Genomic DNA, 13871 nt, shown 5'->3' on the forward strand with positions numbered 1-13871 from the left:
AAAGCAACTCAAGAAATTTGTTCTCGGGGTAAAAAGAGATTCGGGAGGTTCTACAAGATTCTTGCTCTTTTTCATCATCTTTCGGATGTCATTAATCGCTTGGAGGTGATTTCATCACCTGCCGAGCATACTCTCTGTTGCTCTGTTTTCTTGGTCGAGAGTCTCGAAGTGCTCCATCTTCGGTTCAAATCTTGTCGCCGGTGCTAATCTCCTCAGTCAAAGCATTATGAGATTCCTCGTCATTTCAACCGAAAATCGTGGCAAAGAACTCTTCCTTGTTGAGCTTTTCCGTCAATGTGTACGTCACCTCTTCAGCTCTGTCTTGTAGCCAAGAACTGCAAGGAGATTAAGTCCTATCTAAAGCTCCAGCATCGTCGATCCCACTTGAAGACCATTAGCAAGGTTCTCCTAATTGGCTTCGTTACTAATTGTAGCATGTAACCTCGATTCCTCTTCTTTGCCGTTATAGCTCCGTGAGCATGCGCTCATGAGAGCATATCCAATTTGAGCTTCTTATTGAGAGGTCGCGACAGGTGTCGAGGGATATATGGGTTTAGAGGTAATCCCAAACACAGACCGATGGTCCACAATCAGTTCGAGTTCTCTCAAACCCTTAACTCGCACTACGATCGGAAATTCATATAGATTCAATTAACCCTATTAAAATTCTATATGAGGAGTCGCCACTAGTTTATTGGGGTCGACTAAGAACCAAGTGAAGTATGGGAGTATACCTCACTTGTTACACAACCCGAGATCTAGGATCGAGGACTTGATTATATTGCCCTTTCAGTACTCAAACTTGATTATATATGTCAACTGAAATGTCCTGTCTTTTTATAAAATTATGAATCCTAAGGTTCTCGCCCCGCTAAATGTCCATACAAATGTTTGTGTGTTTATTATGATTCCAGTGTATGGCCAAACCATCCAACTAGGCTAAAAATAATAATAGAAACTCAATCAAGGATACTACATAGAAGGCTAAAACAAACACATCAAAAGCGATAATAAGAGGAGAGTAAAAAGTAATGTGTGGTAACAATAAGCCGATACAAGTCGGGCAAAGAATATTACATGACCTCATTATTGAGCCCTAGGACAGCAACTCCCATGAGCTAAGTTCAAATCAAATTCAATTTTCTAAATAAACTAATTTTCCTATATTTAAACTAGAGAAAATCAGAACTCCCTAATAATTCCTAAACTATAACTAAACGAAACTAGATTAATTTTAATAGTAAAATCTAACAACCTAATCAAGGTCTACTTTTCTAAATATTTTTCCCATTGTTTTATTTTTCGGATTTTTTTTATTTTCTGGAATGACTCGGGCTGGGCTCGGATATCGGCTGATCTGATCCTACGGGTCTGGGCTACAGATGCAAATTTGGACTCTTAAATCAAGCCCTTTCAATCTATCTAGAATCATTCACTAAATATATTAATTCAGTCCAAACCTATTCGAGTGAAATTAGGCGCATACTTTCTAAAGACCAAACCAAACCCAAACTCAATTAAAATCGTAACAAGCTCAAGTTAAAAAAAAAAAAAAAACCTCAACTTAGGTCATCTTTTACTATGAACTGATTAAACACATGATATTTTTTTTTCTTTTTTCTTTCTTTTCTCTTTGATTTTTTTTTATTTGTTTAGGCGTATTCCTTTCATCGTCTTCTTCAAGACAAACTGGGAATGCACAGATCCAAAAAAAACGTAGCTCACTACACCAGATTATCAAAACTGAAAGCTCATCATACCAGAACGTCAAGATATCAACCATATATTCCTTTGCCGATTTCTTATTTGTATAGCAAGAACTACGCCCTCACCGTTTGCCGGACTGCAATTCCAACAGGAATCGCCCATGACTTACCGAGACAACAGTGAAACCTTCACAAGGAAGAGCACGATCTCAGCTCCAGCCGTTTTATCACAACCGGTCACCGTTTAACACGAACCATGCAAATACAACAACAGCAAAAACAAGCAATCAGTAACGTACTTGAGGACGACAAAATGTAATGGAAATCAAATCCACCGGTATGTGAAAGAAATTCTGGATTGACAGTAAATTGACTTAGCAAACATATCCAGTAATCAACATTCTTTTAACAAAATCATCTAGGATATGCCGCATTGGTTTCTAATGGAGCTTATAGTCACTGCCACGGATCTACCTCGTGCATTTAATCGAACAAAATGGTGAGCATCGTGGAAAACAATTCCATATGCAATACTAAGTCTACATTTCGGTCCAAAGTATTTCTTGAAAAGGTTTTAATTCCTATCAATGAAAATTAGTTCCAACCCTAATCGCTTTCCAGACAAAACATCAACATCTGACTTCAAACTAACCTTTCGTCTGCAAAATAACCGAATCAGAGCGTTTCGAGTCTTACCTTGCTCAGGAGGAATTTTGATGGCGATTATTAGTCAAGCGAGCACGATGAGATTCTGGAGAGCGTCCCTGGGGAAGATGAGCGCCAGAAACTTCTAGCGAGAATAGACCTCCTCGAATTCTCTCTACCAAAGATCAAAGAACAAGATGAAGCAGACGATGGCTTCAGACAACGTTCGATAGCGACTGTGACGGTTCGCGAATGAAAGAAATCCACAAAACGAAGTGTTTTAGAGCTCTCTGAGAACTGGACTTGATGGAGATGATGATCACGGGGATGGATGGAGATTTGAGTGTGTATTGGAGGATGACTGGCGTGAAGAAGCTTGCGGTGGAGTAACGGCAGAAGAACGCCGCGCACACATGAGAACTGGAGTGGATATCGTTTTCGTGACCTCCCCTCCAATCTCTCCTTCCGAGCGGTTATCTGGCCGGATCTTTTGCACCACGATTTCTCTTGATTTTCGCAATTCAACCGAATAGATGAGTTTGAATGAGTCAAAAATAAGAGATTCGTTTGACCGATTAAAAATAAAAAGATTTAAGCTAAATTCAAAGGGTTTTAAATTGCAACATTAGTAACTCAAAAAAAAACTTAATATGGAATTTGATCGAAAATCCTTTTTTCTTTATTTTAACTTTAGCTTTGGCTCATGTGATCATAAGATTGATCTTGTAATTTTTTTTAGGTCCTTATATACTTTGATCTACGAGATTCGATTATTCAATAGGGTAATTTTCTAATGAGTCAAAAATAAGAGACTCGCTTGACCGATTTAAAAAAAAAAGATTTAAGGTAAATTCAAAGGGTTTTAAATTGCAACATTAATAACTCAAAAATAAACTTAATACGAAATTCGATCGAAAATCCTTTTTTTCTTTATTTTAAGTTTAACTTTGGCTCATGTGATCCTAAGACTGATCTTGTAATATATTTTAGGTCCTTGCATACCTTCATCTATGAGATTCGAATCAAGAGGGTAATTTTTTTTTTGTCTACTAATTCATTATTAATGATTTGTTTTGAGTTAGTTATGATATTTTTCGACTTGTGATTATCTATATTTTAGTATTTAATTTATTTTTTCATGCTTCATATTTAAAAATATTCCACTTACTGGAATTTGTGAGAGTTTCCATTTCAAATTAGTGCTTTTGCACTAAAAAAAATTAGGTTTTAGCGACGAATTTTGCCACAAAATTTGGCAAAATTTGTCGTTAAATGAATATGCAACGAAAAAAATTTCGTCGCCAATTTGGCGTCACAAAATTTAGCGACGAAAAATTTCAATTTTTGTCGCTAAATTGCGACGAAATCAATTCATCGCTAATTATTCGTGGCAAAATTCGTCGTTAATTTGCCACGAAATTTTTTTTTTTGTCAGTAATTTGCGATGAATTTATTCGTGGCAAAGTTCGTCGCTAATTTGCCACGAAAAATCGACTTTTGCCACGAACATTGTTCCGGAACGAATTTAGCGACAAACTCTGCGATGAATATTGTTTAGGGACGAAATTAGCAACGAAATTTTATTTTTGCAATGAACTTTTATAATTTGTGATCGTATGATAAAATCATTTCTTTTATTTTTCGATTTTAAATCTAATTAAAAGCAAAATTAATTTCTAGAATTTGTATTTAACATTGATTAAGCACTTAATAACATCAAAATATTATAATAATATGAAAATGAAACACATTCATCTACATTTTCCATGTACTTGAACATAAAGCTCAATGTACTTGAACATAATCCTCTCAAGAGGATTATGTTCCCTCCGCTGTACATCCTGACTGTTGTCCTCAAAAGCAGACACGGCCCTCACTTGAGCCAAAGAGGATTGGTTGAAACCACGCAACTTAGAGATACCGTGACCATCCACAGAAGTCCCTCGGATAAGCTTGTCCCCAAGCTTGTCGGTATTAAGGTCTCTCCTTCAATGAGAATCACCTGAAAAAATCAGCAGTCAAGGGACCGACACTGCGTTATGTATGCATTTAACCATATAAAAAGGGTCCAGAAGTAGCAACAATAGATTACAATCAACAACCTACTCATAATAACAAAACATGTGCGAGCCACCTTAAACTTCGATACAAGATTGAATAATTCATATAAACATTGTCAGACGGTCATCTATTCAAAGGTCTGGCTACAATGGGTTGGGGGAATGAGCCTAATTAGAATTCTTCTTTCCCCGGATCGTTCCCTTAATGCATAGACATGTTGCAAGAAAATTGACCCATGCATTGCATGTATTTGCAGGCCATTCAAAAATACAAAACAGGGAGAGTACTAGGGATATGCTTACCTTGGCTATAGAAAGAGTTTTAGCAGAAAGATCACAGTTCAGAAGCATTACACCTTTCAAGCTACAAAAACCACACATGAAGCATCAGAATCAAGAAAATGAATCAGGAAATCTTCCAGGTTCAAGCCTAAAGAGTTAAAGAGTATTCTGGAACTTGCCTCTGAACTGCCAATGCTATGGATGTACCATTTGGACAAGTGCAAAGATCAGTGACAGCATGACAGGGCTCTTCTTCTATTCCATCAGTAGCTGAAAGTTCTGCCTTCAGGAAGAAAGTAAATCCTTCTGTCAAACTGGGTGAAGAACCAAACAGAACAAAATTATAATGAAAGAAACAGCAGCTAGTTTGAACCACACCTAAGCATTCTTAGTCATTTTGCTCTATTGTGAAAGTGCAAGCACATTTACTGGTTAACTGAGACATAAGTTAACCTGAATACAGTTCTGTGGAAGTAGGTACTACATAGAATCTTTGAAGCATTATAAGTCTGACAAAAATCTTAGACGCATTCAAGTCAGTGATACCATCTTAACATTCAAAGAGGTGAGGAACCAATACCTTAGCTCCAATTTCACAAGTATCCAAGAGAGAACCCAATGTCACATCCCAAAGGCGAACCTACAGAGGAAAGATGCACTGAGTACTTAGGTAAAACTAGACTCCATGTAAACCGGGGAAACTTCTCAGCTGCAATCACTCACAGTGGAATCACCGCTTCCTGAAACAAGAAGCCCATGTGGATAATCTGGGGAACGAATGAAGTCAAGGCAGGATACATATGTCATAAACATCAGAAATAAAGCGACTTAGTACCTCACTTAATCTGCCAATAAAATCTTCAGAACAGCATACATGATTCGATGTTTAATCGTGTCAAGGGCACATAAAAAGCCAAAATCTTTTCAAAATTTCTATTCAAAACACCTGGCCTCGAACTTCAACGCATAGACACTTACTCAGAATGACCCAAGCAACAAGTTTGTATCTCGTGAGCCCCATCCAATGGATTCTTGGGAACCACAGTAACCTGTGGCAATTACAAAATGATACAAGATTGGCATAAGAACAACCTAGAAGTTTAACTGATAGATAAGTAAATAGCTTCACACGAATTTTATAATCCCGATCAGCACTGACAATGAACCGTCCATCTGGAGAAAATTCCTGCAACAGATCCTTCACTTAATAACACAACGACGAAGCATTCAAAAGCATACAGGTCATCATGACGTCAAGGATGGACAGTCACGCCAAAAATTAGCAAATATTTAAGCATTACCAAAATCAATAAAAGAATTTAACATTTGAGTTCTCTTTCAAAAAATTAACAACAGTTTAAACTTTATCTGGGTATGTTGGACACACAGAAGGGGATAAAAGGGACACCTTAAAAAAGAAACCAACTTACCAAGCTAGTGATGATGCTGCAATAGTGAGCCAGCATTGGTGCTGCTTTTTTATCAGGCAAAGCCTGATTTTCAGCATCCTCCTTTAAACTCACAACCCAAACAACTCCAAATTTATCAGCAAAACACACAAATAGGCCATCATTGCTTACTGCAACAGCACTTACTCTCTTCTCACAACACCCGCAAAATTAACAACCATGATGGAGCCATCAGTTTAACAAGAGTAAGAAATTCAGTAGAAGTCAGAAATGAAACTAATGGCAGAGTGCCAAAGGGGAAAAAAACAAAAAGAACAGTTCAACAAGCGGGAAGAAGGAATTTACCACTTCAGTCACAAATTGAGTTCAAATGAAAATTAACAAATAGATATGTCTCACGAAAGAGTGCAAATGAGAGATTGATCGCACATCAAATGAACCTCCTCCCATGTCATTTGCAAATTAAACTCATTCTATGAGCAGGAAATCATCAGTACTTTACATGAAAAAAATAAAGCAGAAGCACACTCATCGCATCAAACAGAAACTAAAACGAAAGATCAAGAATGAATCGAGCGAACGCCGCGCCTGGTGAGAGCGAGAATTGGAGAGAGAGGAAGCCGAACCGGGCGCGACCGAATCGTGGGGAGGCGGAGTCTCCGACCACGTGAGCAGATCTGAAGTCGAAGTGTTAGGCTTCCTCACCGGCGTGCTCCTCTCCAGTTTCTTCCTTTTCCCCAGAAAAAAAAAAGGAAGAACACCCAAGAAAGAACTCACGCCAAACACCTCCGCCAATTCGAGCCTCGCCCCGCTCTCACTCCCCGCGAACGCGGCCCCGAAGAACGGGCTCCCCGCGGCGAGGACGCACCGGTGGACGGGGACCTCGCGGCGTCGGAGAAGGACGAGCCGGCGCCGGAGCGCGGGCGCTCGAAGATCGATTCGAGGCTGTCGGAGAGCCTCCTCAGGGCTTCCGTATCCGGCGGCGTCGCGTATGAGGAGGGAGCCTCCGTGCCGGTCGGCGTGGAGCACACGCCGCTGCTGTAGCTGGTTTCGTTCGAACCGGAGAGCCCCGAGTCCACCATGCCGCCACCTTCCCGGCAAACGCCGCACGGACGCCAAAGCGCTTCGAACGCGAAGTGGGAGTCGAGAGCGACAGAGTTGCTGGACTGTAGAGAGAGAAGGAGGAGCTAAGACGCCATTGTTTCCGGGGGAGAGAGAGAAGGAGAGTCAACAGTGTGGTGTAGGAATCAGGAGAGAGAAAGAGAAAATGGAGAAAATATTAGGTGGTCTCGGACCGCCAAATCAGCGTGGTCCCGGACCACTCATGAAGCGCCTCGTGGCTCCACGTGGATCTGTGGGCCTGCTCGCCAGCCCTCGATTTTCTCCAAAAAAAAAAAAAAAAAGTAACTTCCCAGTCGTTGGAATGGTAATGAAGAAGGTGTATATATTTCTATCGAGCAGTTCGTTGCGTATATTTCTGAGGCAACATGCTACCTTGTTCCATCCGCACTATAAGCCATCATGGTGCACCATCGACCGGGAGCATCATAGTCCACTCTAGATCCCAGGCAATCATACAACTAAGCTTTTATCTTACCATCAATGGCAGTGGAGAAAATAAGCTGCAATAATGAAAAAGAGAGTTATATAGTCGACTCTGGGAAACTACTATCAAAATAAATTTACCAGCTGCACATCTAATTCGGAAAAACTGGTAATACAGTTTGCTTGAAATGAAAAAGTATAAGCCAAGAAAGTAGAAAGCGGCAAACTGCTCTCAAAGCAGATGAACCTGAATATTTTCCTTGTAATATGGAATACACTGGAGCTTCAATGGAGCAGGGGTGGCCTTAACATGCTTCGTCGTCAGCGACAGTGGGGAACAGCCGCTTGACGAATGCTGGAGCAGCAAGGAACGGTGGACCAGCGAAATCTCGGTGCGAAAAATTCAAAATTTATGTGCAGGGCAGAGAGAGCGGGAGACACCTGTTTGCTTTTCTTCTCCTCCTTCGGATAAGGAAACGAAAGGACAGATAGGACTCATGAGTAGAGAGAATATGAGAAAAAAAAAGCAGAGCATTGGCTAGTGTGCAGGCTAGGAGAGTGGGGATGGAAATTACTCTTTTTTGTGGAGAGAAAATCGAGGGCTGGCGAGCCGGCCCCACAAATCCACGTGGAGCTATGTGGCGCTTCATGAGCGGTCCGGGACCACGCTGACTTGGCGGTCCGAGACCACCTAATATTTTCTGGAGAAACTGGGGGTGAAGGCGGGCAACGCAAAATTAGCGACGAACTTTTATGTTCGTTGCTAATTTTCCATGGCTCAATATTTTTTTTATATTGTAATTTTGCGACGAAATTAGCGATGACAGTAATTAACGACGAAATTAGCAATGATTTATTATATTAAAAATTTAACAAATAAAAAATTTTGCGACAAACTTCATGTTCGCCACAAAAAGTTAATCCCAAAATTTGGCGACCAATTTTTATGTTCGTCGCTAATTTTTACGACGAACTTTTATATTCGTCGCTAATTTTGCGACGAACTCTTTTTCATCGCTATTTCCGTCGAAAATTAGCAACGAATTTGCTTTCATCGCTAATTTTCAATGAAGGTCGTCGCAAAATTTTCTATTTGTGGAATTAGTAAATTAGTGATGAATTTAGTGACGAATAGTGTCCGTCGCTAATTAGCGACGAAATTAGCGACGAACGTATTATTTATTAGCCTTTTGTGAGAGAGCGAGATGAGATTCTTCCAATTTAAAGTGGGCCGCAATTTTCTTCAATATCTCTCTACAGACTTCTGTATAGCACATGAATCTCGAGTCCCGGCCACCATTGTCATCTTGCTAGAGCTGCTACGACGGTCGTTATTCTTTTCCTACCTTTAGATCACAATAAATAGTGTGACATCCTCAATTTCGACCATATTCAGATGTAATGAAATGATGATATTAATCAATGCACTCTTAGTTGTATCTCACTCTGAATTGATCACTCATGAGACATTAACCGATAGGAAAAAGCTATTAAGGAATTATATACGCACAACTTGAGAACTCTACCATGAATTGACAATTTGACCATAAGGATTGACGAGGGACAATTTTGAGCCATTATAGACCGATCAAGGGATGGCTATAGAACGATTCGCCAATAGCATACAATCGGATCGCGGGTGATTCCGCTTGACCGTTGTATATATTGCGAATGATTTTAAATCCATTGATTGATGATCGCGTACTTCGGAACTAGCAATTGACCTCTCGCAATTACGTGATAATCTAAATCATCCATGATTCGAGAAAACTAAAACGTGGTTTGACACCGAATCAATCACGGATTGAATACTCGTAATTCCTAAAAGCCATCCGTTAGTTTGAGATATACTAAAGTCGTGATTGATTGATTTTTAGCACAAATTAGAATCCGAATTTGGATGTCGAATCTCCGAGGATTTCAAAACTAAAATATTGGACACCACTTTATTGATTTGCTTGTTTATTAGTTTGCTCGAAAATCTCGGAAAAGGATTTAACGGGCCGAGAATTTGAGCCCATGAGGAAGTGGGCTGGATGAAGGCACATTGGGCCTCAAGCCCAATGTGATTCGGCCACATGGGCCCAAGGCAAGCCCAAGTGGCCCAATTTAGCCCATTAAGCCCAATTTCAAGCCCAATTGCAATTCAAGCCCAAGTTTGAGCCCATTAGCATTTTCAAGCCCATTCCTAATCCGTTTGAGCCCAAATTTGATTATACGAGCCTGTACAAAAATCTAACTCGTATACGTATATAAGTATTTTTATACCTTGTGAAATTACCATTTTACCCTTCTAGCATTTATGACCAAGAAACAAAAGAAAATGATGAAGAAGACTTTGGGAGTGGATAAGATCTCCCAATAACTCTCATTCTCTCTCTCTTCTCACGTTGGACCTCCCTCTCTCCTTTTTCCTCTTCCACGCAACTTCCCCTTGTCTCTTTTTAAGTTGCTCCTTGGTGAGCAAACGAAACTGACCCCTAGGCTGTGTATGTTCTTTGCTCGTAGTTCTTAGTGGAACCACCAACAGCCACGCCGTGACTCCCTGCCATCGTGCGCAACCTGTCCGTGCTGTTTTCTGTCGCCAAATCACCTCACCGAAACCAAACCAGTTCTATGGCTTCTGTTCAGCCCTATTCCGGCCGTGTGTCGCCTTTTCGTGTCAATTTCGGACCGTGTCACGTGTAGCCCTTGCCGCCGTTGATGCGCCGGTGCTCTCGGAATCGCTAACGGGTGAGTTATCGCCCTAATCCCTTGCTTAGTAGGTTAAACTTGATTAGAGCGGATTAGTTTATGTTAATTATGTTTAGTGTTAATTAATTAAGAATTAGTTGTTAAGCTGTTGGAATATTATATTAATTTTCGGGAATTAAATAATGATATTTTATTAATTTTCCGAATTAAAAATATTATTATTTTATTAATATTTTTGTGGAAATTCCAAAATTAAATTGTGGTTATTTTAGGCTTAAATTGTGATGCCTAAGTTGGAATCTTTCCTTATATATTGGTTTGTATGTTGAATTGAATTGATTAATTATTATTAAATATAGAATTGTGGGAATTTAATTAATAAACCTTGAGGTGTCGGGTTTATTTGTTAAGTTTTATGTGAGAAATATGTTGTGAATACTTGAATATAGAAACGTGCCGAGATTGAGAATTTATTGATATGTGCATAATCACGCGTGAATATTTTAGTACATTTTTATGTGTGGAAGTTGCGATATTTCAACGTATTAGCATGGATTATGTTTGCATCGGCTATTGAAAATTATAATGATGGAACCTGAGTGTTGTTATGTGTGCATGATCACCTAAAGGTTCGTTTGTACCCGGTTCTACCGGATGACCGCCAACCTAGGGTTTGGCTGTGGCCCTAAGGGCTGTCCCCAATTCGGTAATTGGAAGCTGTCACTGGTAGCAGGGGAGACGTAGTCATTCACGAATCAGATTTGGAATGAACCCATTTATGGGATATGCCATCATTGAGGTTGGTGAGACGATGCCGCGCTCGATGGGGCAAGGCGATGCCTGGTTATGCCGAAAGACCGCCAACCTGAGGCGAATATCGCGGGTTGTGCCGTAGCCCCTGGTGTGGCTGTAGTACTTGGAATACGCATGAAAGATTGTGATGGCATTACGCTTGATTATGGGATGAAATTGCTAGGCACGGTATGGGACGGGCCGAAACGGTTTCACTTTATAATCAGGACACGTGTGAATGCATTATGCTTGAGAAGGTTGATGCGTATTCTGATTGCATTATATGCTTATTGCATTATTATGGCATGCAGTGAATTATAACGTATAGGGCGTGTGCATATGCTGAGACAAGGTAAGGCTGCCTATGATTGTGTTGTGAAGTACCCGTATCTTGTATATTGAGTTGTCTGCCATCGATATATCGTTGCATGTATTAAGTACATCTGAGATGAGTTGACCTCCTAGTCGAGGCTTAGGTCGTGAACTCGCTTAGATTTATTCTCATCCGTTGTTGTTAACCACTTTTCAGGTCCTCTGATATGAGTACGCGGAGCGTTTCATGGGAACCGACTGTTTTGAGAGGAACACAGTTTAAGGTTGTCCTCGTAGATAGAGGAGATAGGCTAACCCCTTACCTTTTGTAGTTGTATTCGGGAATGTCTGCGTGGCGGACTTGTAAAATACTAAAACTCGGCATACTACTGATCATGTATATATGTTGTGTGTTTTTCTCTCTATCCTGTTTATCGATTGTTATTGGGTGATTTAAGTTCGCTTCTGCATGCATTTAATCGTTATTAATTCGATTGGGTCGGCGACGCATCCTGGGACGTCACATATTGAAGACCATGGCGGGATGTTGCGTGTTCGTAGGGTTTGGGGCGTGACAAATAGTCACTAAGGTGATTACTTATTAGTTACGGATTCATCCATATTCTATAAAATCACAAAGTCGATTCATATTACAACCAATCTCTGAACAACTCATACGGCGTTGCTCAATTTCAACATACCTTGTGCGTGCAGAGTATTTTAAACTACTAGCATCTTAATGAGTCGAACGGACTCGCCAACCTTGACCTCTCGGTTCGAAATAATTAAGACTTAATCTGAGCATACCCTAACAGATGGAAAACCCTTGTAGCGAGGCTTAGAGATGATGGTCGATTCTCTCCACCTACTGGGAAGAAATTTGAGAAGAATATAACCCTCTTTCACTTCTTGATATATAAGCAAGAGTCATTCTAATCTCCGCAGAGAAGTTTCCTCGCATGCACATAATAACAGATGTAAAATCCAGTCAATGGCGTATCCTCTGAGCCTAGTGCAACAATAATATATCGTCAATGTTTATCTTCTTCTCCTGTCCAAGCATCGAAATCAAATAATCACTTCCCTCGCGGAGCATTCTGTTCCTCCACCTCAAGAGGCAGCCCATGGACCAACATGCAATTGAATGCTGTATGATATATCACTACAAAAAAACTGGATTTTTGCCACGAAAATTTGCGACGAAAAAATTTTCGTTGCAAATTTGCGACAAATTTTCCAACGAAAAGTAAAATTCTTTGGAAATTTCCAACGAAAAATTTTTCGACGCAAATTTCGTTGGAAATTTTCAACGAATTTTGCGACGAATTCAAAAAAACCCCTTATTGTTCGGCATTTTTTATATTTGTTGGAAAATTCGTTGGAAATTTCCAACGAATTTTCCAACGAATTTCAATTTTCCGGGTAATTATTTCAGTGTGTACAATTTTCGTTGGAAAATTCGTTGGAAATTTCCAACGAATTTTTTTTCGTTGGAAATTTCCAACGAATTTTCCAACGAATTACAAAAAAACCCGTTACTGTTCGGCATTTTTGATATTCGTTGGAAAATTCGTTGGAAATTTCCAACGAATTTTCCAACGAATTTCAATTTTCCGGACAATTATTTCAGTGTATACAATTTTCATTGGAAAATTCGTTGGAAATTTCCAACGAATTTCAATTTTCCGGACAATTATTTCAGTGTATACAATTTTCGTTGGAAAATTCGTTGGAAATTTCCAACGAAAAATTTCGTTGGAAATTTCCAACGAATTTTCCAACGAATTACAAAAAAAACCCGATAATGTTTGGCATTTTTTATATTCGTTGGAAATTTCCAACGAATTTTCCAACGAATTTTAATTTTCTGGGCAATTATTTTAATGTGTACAATTTTCGTTGCAAAATTCGTGAGAAATTTCCCACGAATTTTGCAACGAAAACCCTACTTCTTCCTTATTCAAAATTTTCGCGCTCGTTATTCCCACAACTTTCAATTTCCACGTTCTCTCTCTCTCTCCTTCGCCTTCACCTTCTCCCTGCGTCTCCCCCTCCGCCTCCTCCTCCGCCGCCCCCCCTCCTCCTCCGGCTCCGGCTCCGGCTCTAGCTCCGGCGCCATGGACACCTAGCCTACAAGCCTCCGACGCCCCCGACGGCCCCGACGCCCCCGACGCCACCAAGCCTCGTCGCCGGCGAGGCTAGGAGACGACGACGGACTTGACGGGCGGCAGCCCCGAAGCCTGCTCCCGCCCCTGCTGCTGCTGCTGCTTCTTCTTCATCTTCGGCCATGGCGAGGGCCGAGCTCGCCATGGCCGGCGAGCTCGAGCTCACCCAGATCTGGGCAAGCTCTGCCCTCGCCGGTGACGAGCTCGAGCTCGCCCAGATCTGGGCGAGCTCGGCCCTCGCCGACGATGAGGCTTGCCCTC

At 40.6% G+C, this 13871-nt stretch overlaps 1 pseudogene; it reads right to left on the bottom strand.

Moving 5' to 3' along the window:
- Window positions 1-4087: 4087 nt before the first annotated feature.
- Window positions 4088-7184, bottom strand: LOC130136879 (uncharacterized; annotated as a pseudogene).
- Window positions 7185-13871: the final 6687 nt, after the last annotated feature.

The sequence above is a fragment of the Syzygium oleosum genome, unplaced genomic scaffold (assembly GCF_021117445.2).
Source record: "Syzygium oleosum isolate NSW1041296 unplaced genomic scaffold, Sole_v2.1 Sole_v2.53, whole genome shotgun sequence".
NCBI classification, from domain to species: Eukaryota; Viridiplantae; Streptophyta; class Magnoliopsida; order Myrtales; family Myrtaceae; genus Syzygium; species Syzygium oleosum.